The sequence below is a fragment of the Callorhinus ursinus genome, unplaced genomic scaffold (genome assembly GCF_003265705.2).
Source record: "Callorhinus ursinus isolate GAN/ISIS: 27379988/994484 unplaced genomic scaffold, GSC_fseal_2.0 scaffold21, whole genome shotgun sequence".
Lineage (NCBI taxonomy): Eukaryota > Metazoa > Chordata > Mammalia > Carnivora > Otariidae > Callorhinus > Callorhinus ursinus.
In genome coordinates this window covers 3,130,050-3,141,859 of record NW_027397083.1, presented here as the reverse complement: position 1 = coordinate 3,141,859, position 11,810 = coordinate 3,130,050, and positions in this window count along the sequence as shown.

The following is an 11,810-nucleotide window of genomic DNA, read 5'->3' as shown; positions in this document are numbered from 1 at the left end:
TGGTACTGGCACAAAAACAGACACATAGATCAATGGAACAGAATCGAGAGCCCAGAAATGGACCCTCAACTCTATGGTCAACTTATTTTTGACAAAGCAGGAAAGAATGTCCAATGGCAAAAAGACAGTCTCTTCAACAAATGGTGTTGGGAAAATTGGACAGCCACATGCAGAAGAATGAAACTGGACCATTTCCTTACACCACACACAAAAATAGACTCCAAATGGTTGAAAGACCCAAACGTGTGACAGGAGTCCATCAAAATCCTAAAGGAGAACACAGGTAGCAACCTTTTCGACCTTAGCCGCATCAACTTCTTCCTAGAAACATCGCCAAAGGCAAGGGAAGCCCGGGCAAAAATGAACTATTGGGATTTCATCAAGATAAAAAGCTTTTGCACAGCAAAAGAAACAGTCCACAAAACCAAAAGACAACCGACAGAATGGGAGAAAATATTTGCAAATGACATATCAGATAAAGGGCTAGTATCCAAAATCTATAAAGAACTTATCAAACTCAACACCCAAAGAACAAGTAATCCAATCAAGAAATGGGCAGAAGACATGAACAGACATTTCTCCAAAGAAGACATCCAAATGGCCAACAGGCACATGAAAAAGTGCTCAACATCGCTCGGCATCAGGGAAATCCAAATCAAAACCTCAATGAGATACCACCTCACACCCGTCAGAATGGCTAAAATTAACAAGTCAGGGAACAACAGATGTTGGCGGGGATGTGGAGAAAGGGGAACCCTTCTACACTGTTGGTGGGAATGCAAGCTGGTGCAACCACTGTGGAAAACATTATGGAGGTTCCTCAAACAGTTGAAATTAGAGCTACCGTTCGATCCAGCAATTGCACTACTGGGTATTTACCCCAAAGATACAAATGTAGGGACCCGAAGGGGTACGTGTACCCCAATGTTTATAGCAGCAATGTCCACAATAGCCAAACTGTGGAAAGAGCCAAGATGCCCATCGACAGATGAATGGATAAAGAAGATGTGGTATATATACACAATGGAATATTATGCAGCCATCAAAAGGAATGAGATCTTGCCACTTGCAACGACGTGGATGGAACTGGAAGGTGTTATGCTGATTGAAATAAGTCAATCAGAGAAAGACATGTATCACATGACCTCACTGATATGAGGAATTCTTAATCTCAGTAAACAAACTGAGTGTTACTGGATTGGTTGGGGGTGGGAGGGATGGGGTGGCTGGGTGATAGACATTGGGGAGGGTATGTGCTACGGTGAGCGCTGTGAATTGTGCAAGACTGTTGAATCACAGATCTGTACTTCTGAAACAAATAACGCAACATATTTTAAGAAAAAAGAAAAAGAAGAAGATAACAGGAGAGGAAGAAAAGGGGAGTATGTCAGAGGGGGAGACGAACCATGAGAGATGATGGACTCTGAAAAACAAACTGAGGGTTCTAGAGGGGAGGGGGGGAGGGGGATGGGTTATCCTGGTGATGGGTATTGAGGAGGGCACGTTCTGCATGGAGCACTGGGTGTTATGAACATACAATGAATCATGGAACACTGCACCAAAAACTAATGATGTAATATATGGTTATTAACATAACAATAAAAAAATTAAATAAAAAAAAGATATAAAAATAAATGATTTCTTAGAAAACAGAGCAGATATCATTAAGATAGGAGAGTTTGTGTAACAGGATTATATGAATAGGATGATGATGAAAATACACAGAGAATTTTAGTCCATGTAAATCCAATACTGACGTTACAGTGATTATACAGGCCCTATATACAGAAGGATGTAATTGTAGAAAAATTGATGAGGGAGATGTAATTCATTAGAGTTTTTATAGCAGAGGGGAACTGGACAGATTACTAGTTTGTCGTTACTAATAGAACAAAAATATTGCCAGAGTTAAAAGCTCCACCTTTACCCTTTAGTGTTTTATTTTTACCAAATTTACTCCGTTTGCCTTTAATCAGATAGATCAGTACATATGTGATGTGAAGCCCCTTTTGGAACTGGTGTGCAAAGACATACATGTTGTTAGTATCTTAGTGATTGCGAATTCAAGGATGGTGGTGGCAGCCTTTTTTGTTGTCCTGGTGGCTTCTATCCTCATTTAGGATTGATCCTCTGCAGGGCAATGCAAAGCTCTCTCCACCTGCAGCTCTCACATAATGGTGTTAGTTTTACTCTTCATGCCCTGTATCTATACTTATGTTCTACCCGCAGAGAGTGAGAATGGATATAAGGAAATTTCTGTATTTTATACTGTGATTGTCCCTATGCCAAATCCTCTCAACTATACTATGAGAAAGATGGAGATGAAAATCTCCATGGGGTGGGTGTGGTCTAAAATAGCACATTCAGAATTCATGTAAATAAGGTGGTATTCTTTGTACTTTCGATCCTGCGTACCAAAGGCATTTATCTCTTGAATAGTTACAGAAAGCATATAAGCCTTGTCTGGGCGCTTGGGCTAAATTACCTCTGACTGACGTTACATGAGCCAAAGAGGCAAGTTACTGTGAATCAGACTGCAATCTGTCACCTTAAAAGATCCATCTAGTTCCACGTGTGACCACTTGCATGTGAGGAAGCAAGAAATGCCCTTCTGAAGCATATCACTGATCATATCACTCCTTTATCCAAAAATGTGTAAGGAATCCTATCTTCCTTGGAATAAAACTAACCTTCCTGCTTGTTTAACAGAAATCTTCCATAAATCATCTGAGTCTAATTTGCCAATCTTAGACGTCACTATGTTGATAGAAAGTATGGTGTTAAAATCACAGGCTTTTGGGTCAGGGAGAGCAGGGTGAATACTGATAGATTTTATCTTTGGGTCTTGACAATTCACTTTAATTTTATTAGTTTCCCTTTTAAAAATATCTATAAAATGGTGTAATATTGTCCTTCATAAAGATGTAATATTACTTTGGCTAACACATGTGAAGTTTTAATGTGGCACATGGCTACCAGAAACTCATGTTAGTTATTTTTCCTCTTTGTTTGCTTTTCTCTCTGCATGTCCCTTTGCTCAGATGCTTTCATCCAGCTACGCTGGGTCCATCTACATTCTCCAAACACACTCTAGGATCTATCAGCATTAAGCTATCTCTCTGCTTAGGATTCCCTACTCCCATGCTCAGGATCCATGTCTTACCTATAATTCAGAACACTCATGATGTTATCTTATTCAGGAAGATTTTTCAGATATGTCAACAGACTAGAATTATTTCTGATTCCTTCCCTATTCTTCATTGCTATGCAGCTGTACATTTACTCCTTTTCAAATAATCCTGTGCCGTATATGAGTGTTTCTTCTTTCAAATTGTGTTTTTCAGTTTGACCGAGCCAGAAGATTATCTGGCTTTTTTTTTTTCTATATGTCTCTTTTTTTTCCTATCTATAAACCTGGCACTAATTAAGATGTAAGTAAACAGTTCCTGAATTAAATTCAAAGATACTGTTTTCCCTTTTTATCTGACTGCATATATTGTCCTTACATATTTAGAACTCTCCTTACGTCACAAACAATCATGCATTAATGATAAAAATAAGTAGTGTTGGAAAGGCTAAAAGTTTAACATGTGTTCCCATGTGCCTCTTAGGGAGGTAATGAAATCTAGCAGATTCCCAGACCCCTAGAATATCTTCTTATTTATTTACTTTCTACAATAAGGAGGCATTACTATTTTAATGATTGTTTATATCCATGTCCATTGAATTATACAATCCAATCTCAGCTTCGTGTTTTGGTTCCCATTTGTCTGGACATTTCTCTCTGACCAAACACTTGTGTTCTCTTAACAGAATGATTGGATTGCTTCCAGACAGAGTTTTCTTGACTTAGGTATTCCTGCCCCAGAGCCAAGACAAAATCCAAGAAAAACCATGGAGGCAATAGTGCCTGTCTGTGGATAACAAGGTCATCTTTGGATGTTTCACCTCTTAGAACTTTTCACACATATGACTAATACTTTTTTTTGAGCCATGAAAACCTCTGAAATGTCAGGGAGAACAACCTGCTCATTCCACAGAAATTCCTCTGACTGGTTATTTATTCATAGTTCTGTTTGCTCTGGTTTAATTCAACATTTTTCCAAAAAGTATTTGGATTATTTTTAAGTATAAAGATGTAGTGGGTGTATGTGTACCTATGTGTGTGTGATGATTGTGTCTGTGTGAGTGGTAATGGGGACCTTGGGGGTCTTGAGGACACATCAGGAGGAATAACCACTAGAAAGAATGTTATGCAACAAAACCAAAAACCTTTTTATTATCTTTTATTTTTTCTCAACAATCCACAAGATTTTATGAGAAAAAAGATATGAGGAAATTATGTAATAAGCCAACAAAGAAATGCACTGTAATAAGATTATTTCTCTCCTTGACAGGTGTTCTTTCTAGGATTCATTTTCCAGCCTGCAGCACAATGTCTACTATATTTTTTTAAAGATTTTTTTATTTGTTCGTTTGAGAGAGAAATGAGCAGGGAGAAGGGCAGAGGGAGAAGGAGAAGCCGACTCCCTGATGAGCAGAGTGCCTGACATGGGGCTTGATCCCAGGATGCCAGGATCATGACCTGAGCCAAAGGTAGACGCTCAGCTGACTGAGGTGCCCCACAGTGTCTACTATGTTCAAAAATATCTGTCAGGTAAATGCCTAGAAGACTTTCATAGGATGTTTTGCTCTGCATGTGAGTTTAAACACAGAATATTTAAGGAATATTTATGTTTGCAAATGTGTAGTTTAAGAAATCCTATCCATTTCTACTGGGATTTATCACTAATTTAAAAGTACATCATCACTACCTTTTGTTAAGGGAATATCTTAACCTGCTAAGGAACACGCATACTACCCAAGCACACTATATTTGACCCAAGATTCAGAAATTATCAGACTGGGGGAAACTTAGACGTCTTGGATGGGCCCTAAGGGAAAGATTGGAGTCCAAAATCAGCTGTGGGTGACATAGTTCTATGTGACTTCCTGCCTCAGCACCCTCTCCAGGTCCTTCACCCTTTCTTCAATCCTTCATCTGTGTCTAGGCGTCCACTGAGAAGGCTGGTTGAGACACTTCTAGACTCTTTTAGTATTCTCTTCAACACCAGAGAGATGCCCAGAATTATGTTATCACATATGCTCATTATTTCAAAGAAATTTTTTTCTTGTTTTTTTTTTTCTTATTGTGAAAGGGTTGCCCCATCTTGTTAATCATCCATCACTTCACATATTTATCTTTCTAAAAAAATTTAAGTTCTACTCCCTTAGCAAATTTCAATTATATAACCATCTTATCAATTATAGTCATCACATTACACATTCAATTCTCAGACCTTACTAAATAGCTAAATGTTTATAACCTTCTACCAACCTCTCCCGTTCCTCCAACTCCTCAGCCTCTGGAAACTCCTTTTCTACTTTCTGATTCTATGAGATGGATTTTTTCTTTTTAAGATAGAACATATAAGTGATACAATGCACTATTTGTCTTTCTTTGGCTTATTTTGCTTAGCATAATGCCCTCAAGTTCTATCCCTGCTGTCGTAAGTGACAGTATTTCCTTCTTTCTCATGGTTAAAAAATATATATATATATATAATTTATATAAAAGACATATATATATATATGTATATATATCCACTCATCCACTTTGGTCATTCCATATCATGGCTTTTGTGAATAATCTACACACAAAAAATTTTAGTTTCAAGTAGTTCATTCTTTCTCCTGTACCTAAATAATCAAATTTCTCAAAGCATTTAGATTTTATTAAATACCACTTAGACTAGTTGCTTCATCTGAAAGTACACAAAATAGTCTTATTTTACTTCATGTTCAGAAACTTTTACCATAAAATGAACTATAATCTGAATTGGGTCCCTCATAAGGAAAATTGGACAATCAGCTAAATCAGAGGGAGTTGGAGGGTCTTTCCTAGATATGGGTCCCAACATTTCAGTCCTGTTCAATATTGCAGCTACAGTGATTAGAGTATGTTTTCATTCTCACATTCAGGTGGTGCTGAGGGGATATGACATGCCATCGCATTATGGTGAAGAAATTTAAGCTCCTGAGTCAGTAAGACCCGGTTGTGACAGGTTAGCTGTGTGGCTTTGAACATACTCTAGAGGGCGGTTTAATTCTTTGTAAATAGTGTTAAAAAGATAATCACAGGCCCAAAATGGAGTCATTTAGGTTAAGGCCCCAAGTCAGCAAAGCAGGGCTTACTACCTAACTACCTTTTCAACCCCTTCAGGGATATAACTTAAGCCAGTCAATATGGAATTTCCTAGTCAGCAGTAGGAAATTTACTGATAGACCCCTTCTGTCCCCCTGAGGAGGGCAACTTTGCCTAAAACGGTGTATTCTTTGTTAATAATTTCTTTTTCTATGCTGCTTCTCTGCCTTTAAAAATTTTTATTTTTCTGCAGTTCTCTGTTCTCTGTACCTCTTTTCTATTTCCCAGGTAGGATGCTGTCTCATTCATGAATCATTCAAAAAAGCCAGTTGGATCTTTTAAATTACTCAGTTGAATTTTGGGGTTTAACAGTAGTAAATAGCCTATAAGTGCTTATATTTTGTTATTTTATTAAGATTTTAGAGAATTTGGGCGCCTGGGTGGCTCAGATGGTTAAGCGTCTGCCTTTGGCTCAGGTCATGATCCCAGGGTCCTGGGATCGAGTCCTGCATCGGGCTCCCTGCTCCTTGGGAGCCTGCTTCTCCCTCTGCTTCTCTCTCTCTCTCTCTCTCTCTCTCTCTCATGAATAAATAAAATCTTAAAAAAAAAAGATTTTAGAGAATTTAAGTACCTTATCCAGAGATGTTAAGCAGTAGAACTAGTAATGGGTATCCAGGCTCTCTGAGTTTCAAGTTTCCAAAAACTGTGCTGCCTGCTGTCCATAGGCAGCAGTAACCATTCGTTTCTTTTTTTTTTTATTATGTTGTTAATCACCATACATCATTAGTGTTTGATTACATCATTAGTTTTTGATGTGGTGTTCCATGATTCATTGTTTGCGTATAACACCCAGTGCTCCATTCAATATGTGCCCTCTTTAATACCCATCACCAGGCTAACCCATCCCCCCAACCCCCTCCCCTCTAGAATCCTCAGTTTGTTTCTCAGAGTCCATAGTCTCTCATGTTTCATCTCCCCCTCCGATTTCCCCCACTTCGTTTTTCCCTTCCTACTATCTTCTTTTTTTTTTTTTAACATATAATATATTATTTGTTTCAGAGGTACAGGTCTGTGATTCATCAGTCTTACAGAATTCACAGCGCTCACCATAGCACGTACCCTCCCAATGTCTATCACCCAGCTACCCCATCCCTCCCACCCTCCACCACTCCAGCAACCCTGTAAGTCAATCAGAGAAAGACATGTATCATATGATCTTATTGATATGAAGAATTCTTAATCTCAGTAACCATTCTGTTTTGTTTTTTTTAACTCAATTTTTTTAAAGCCAACTTATACTACATCGTTAATTTCAGATGCAGTGTTGAATAATTTATCAGTTGCTCATTACCTCTAGTGCCTTCCTTAATGCCTGTCACCCAGTTATCCCAACCCCCCACCCACTTCTCCTCCAGCAACCCTCATAACTTTAAAAAAAGAAGCACAGGTGTTTGGTTCCCTCTTCAGCTGGGGCCACTTATTCATAAGGAAATGGAGATAATGTTCTCCTTTTTGTCCTGAAGCCAAGTTTGGGCTTGAATGGCACTTGTTCCTGAGGAGCAGGGGTGTGCCCTGATGTCATGTTTTCCCTAGAAGGAAGAAAGAATCTTGGAAGCCATTGCTTGCCCTGCAGAGTGGCCTGGTTCCATTCACTAACCATTCTCAAGGTTGCCAGTGTCTATCCTCCTTCACCTGTGCAATGTCTTTGGATTGGATTGCCAAGCACAGTTACCATCTTATACCCCCAAATTTTAAACTTAATTTAATGTTTTGTTTTCACTGCTATCATTTAGTTCTGGGCTTTCCTAAATTGTAAATTCTATGATAGATTTATGAAATAACAAATGTATAATGATCTCTGTACCACAATTATACCGAAAACATAAGAATGGGCAGTACACCATGTTTTACTTAAACATATTCTCTCTAAAGATTTGTTACTGTATTAAAACTTTCTCAAGAGTTCCTTGTTTGTAATTAGTTGTTTATCATACTACTTATTGTTTGTGTAAATATGCTTTTCATAGGCTCTCCATTCAATTCATCCAAATAATCAAACCAAAATTGGGGTCAGCTCAGAATCTAACTTGAGAGGTTTCACACAGAATTTTTAGGCCTATTGAAAGTAGGCTCCTGGCATGTGAGACTCTGCAGAATGCCTAATCTATCCACTATGCTAAGATTCCTGCCCCATGTGCCTCATCCAAGTGGGTATATGTTGTAAGAAGTTTGGCCTTAGGTTTTTTGGACCTGACCCTGAAATGGCTCTGAAACTTCACTTTAAGTCCAAGGACTCTTCTTTACTTGAGTTTAATTGGTCATCTGCTTTTTGAAATATCTAAAACTAAGATATCTGACATATCTAAGACTGAGCCATATGGTCATGTGACATATTGTTTCTCTAAGACCAGGTATACCATATCTACTGATGCTAGCTTTACCTTTAACTGATGACACTTGGGCAAGTCATGCAATTTCTTGGAATTTTAAACAAATATCTGAATGTAATATTGATGAAACATAGCTTATTGTAGCTTGACTAGATACTGTCAAACTGTATTTCAATGTTTTTGTAAAATTTTACACTTCTATTGGCAATATATAAGTTTCAGTCCTCATATTGGTAATTTGTGTTTTTTCTCTTTCTTTTCTATTTATTGATCTTGATAAGTTTTCCTTATTAATCGTTTCAGAGGACCAACCTTTGCTTTTGAGGGGGAGCAGAATATGTGACCCTAGAATATGCCCCTTTAGCATGTAGACAATTTTGAGCTGAAGGCAAGCGAGGTCTAACAGACTCAGGAAGAGTTGTTTTACCTCTCCTTTAAGTGCCTAAAAGAATTAGGTAGACAGCCTGTATCAGGAAAAGAGCTAACAAGATATAACTTTTTACATCAGAAAGACTTATCTGACTAGCAGGACAAACATCTGTTTACCAAACATTTGTTATTCTATCTTCTTGTGTATGTCTTCTTCCCCTTTGAGGCTCTAGACTTCTACCCCTTTCTCCTCAGTTTAGGATGGCATAAATCTTGATTGCTTGTGGGTCAAGGAGTCTCATATCGTTGGAATTCCTGGATGTACAAAATTAAGTCTCTTTTTTTCTTCTGTAAAACTGTTCTATGTCAATTTAATTATTAGATCAGCCAAGGAACCTAGAAGGGAGAAGGGAAATTTTTCATCCCCTACACTTTTTATTTTTGGTAATTTTTTATTTAAGGCTGCTAGCTGTATCCTTGACTTCATTTCTATAATAATTTAAAAATAAATTTATAATTTGTTATATCTTATTTTCATATTTGGATTTAATTTGCTTTTATATTCCTAGACATAGATTTCTAGGATACTTATAGACTTTTGATTACTAAACACTTTTTGTTTGTTTGTTTGTTTTATTTATTTCTTTCACAGAGAGAGACACAGCAAGAGAGGGAACACAGCAGGGGGAGCAGGAGAGGGAGAAGCAGGCTCTTCGCGGAGTAGGGAGCCCAATGAGGGGCTTGATCCCGGACTCTGGGATCATGACCTGAGCCAAAGGCAGACGCTTAACGACTGAGCCACCCAGGTGCCCCAACACTTATTTTTAATGATAGAGGCAATATCACTACACATTCTACAAATTTTAGAAGGATAATAAGGGAATATAATGATCATAATAAGGCCAATATATTCAACAATTTAGATAAGATGGGCAAATCTTTTGATATAAATTACCCAAACACATAAAAAATAATAGATATTTGGGGCACCTGGGTGGCTCAGTCAATTAAGTATCTGACTCTTGATTTTGCTCAGGTCATGATCTCAGGGTCATGAGTGTGGACTTGCTTGAGATTCTCTCTCTAGCTCTCCCTCTACCATTCCCCCATCCTCCCTCTCTTTCTCTCTCTCTCTCAAATAAATAGATAAATATATAAATAAATAAATAAAAAATCTAAAATAAAAGATAATAGATATTTTTCAATAGTCTATTCACCTTCAAAAATTTTATATATTGTTTTGTCATCCTATCTCCTGTCTAGGTAGCTTCAATGGTGGATTCTACTAAACTTTAAATAAAACAATAATGTGTATTCCATACAAACTCTTCTAAAAAGAACAGAAGAAAATGTTCTCAACTTAATATATTAGTCCACCATTTCTTTGAGACTTAGCAATTATACTAGCTTATCTGAACATTCCTTAGAACTTTCTACATAGACAATCATTTCACTGTGAATACAGACAATTTTTATTTCTACTTCTTAATGTGAGTTTAGCATTACTGTAGGATATAAGATCAATATATAAAAATCAATTGCATAGTTTATACTGGTAACTAAAAATAAAAATTAAATTTAAAAAATTCCCTTTGTAATATCACAATATCTTAAAAGTATAAACCAATTAAGAATGACTGTAGCAAAATATAAAGCATACATGTACTCTGAAAGCAAAATATTTGTTAAAGAATATAAATACATTAATAAATAGAAAAAATACTGTGTTCATGGACAGATGTCTCAACATTAAGAGGTGAATTCTCCCCAAAGGAATCTCCAGATTCAAACATTCTCAAACAAAATTACAGGCATATATTTAAAATTTTTCCAAACTGATTTAAAACTGATATGGAAATACGAGGATCCTAAATTAAGTCCAACAATTTAAAAAAGAACAAAATTAGAGAACTTACACTCTCTGATTTCCAGCGATGTTACAAAACTGCTGTGTTCAAAATGATGTGGTATTTTCTTTTTTTTTTAATTTAAGGTTTTATTTATTTATTTGAGAGAGAGTGAGAGAGAGGGCATAAGAGAGGGTAGTGTCAGAGGGAGAAGCAGACTCCCCACTAACCACAGAGCCCAATGCGGGACTCGATCCGGGGACTCCAGGATCATGACCTGAGCCAAAGGCAGGTGCTTAACCAACTGAGCCACCCAAACACCCTGATATGGTATTTTCATAAAGATGTCCCAGAAGACCAACAAAGCAGACTAGAGAGCTCAGTAAACCCACACATATATGGACAATTAATCTCAGCAAAAGTCTGTAGTCTTTTGATAAAACAGTGGCGATAAAATAGTCTTTGTGACAAATGATAGTGGAAACATTGGGCGTCTATATCTACCACACAAAACAAACAAAACAAAAAAGGCAAAAAAACCCTTTTATCTATATATCACACCTGTACAGATTTATTTAAAATGGATCTTAGAGCTATATGTGAAATATAAAAGTAAAAAAAAAAAAAAAGCAAAACAAAGAAGCAAAAAACATTTGGAGTAAAATATGAAGATCTTAATGACCTTGGATTACAAGAAAAATTTTATAGATGTGTGTGAAAGAGAAAGTGTCCAAATAGGGGCACCTGGGTGACGAAGTTGGTTAAGTATCTGACTCATGGTTTTGGCTCAGCTGGTGATCTCAGGGTCCTGAGATCAAGCACCTTGCAGGGCTCAGCACTCAGAGTGGAGTCTGCTTGACACTTTCTCTCCATCTCCTTCTGCCCCTCCTCCATGCTCATTCTGTCTCTCTTTTTCCCCTCCCTCTCCCCCACTCCAAAATAAATAAATTAATTAAAAAAAAAGTGTCCATAAAAAAATGATGATTTGCACTTCACCAAAATTAAAATTATGCAGCAGAA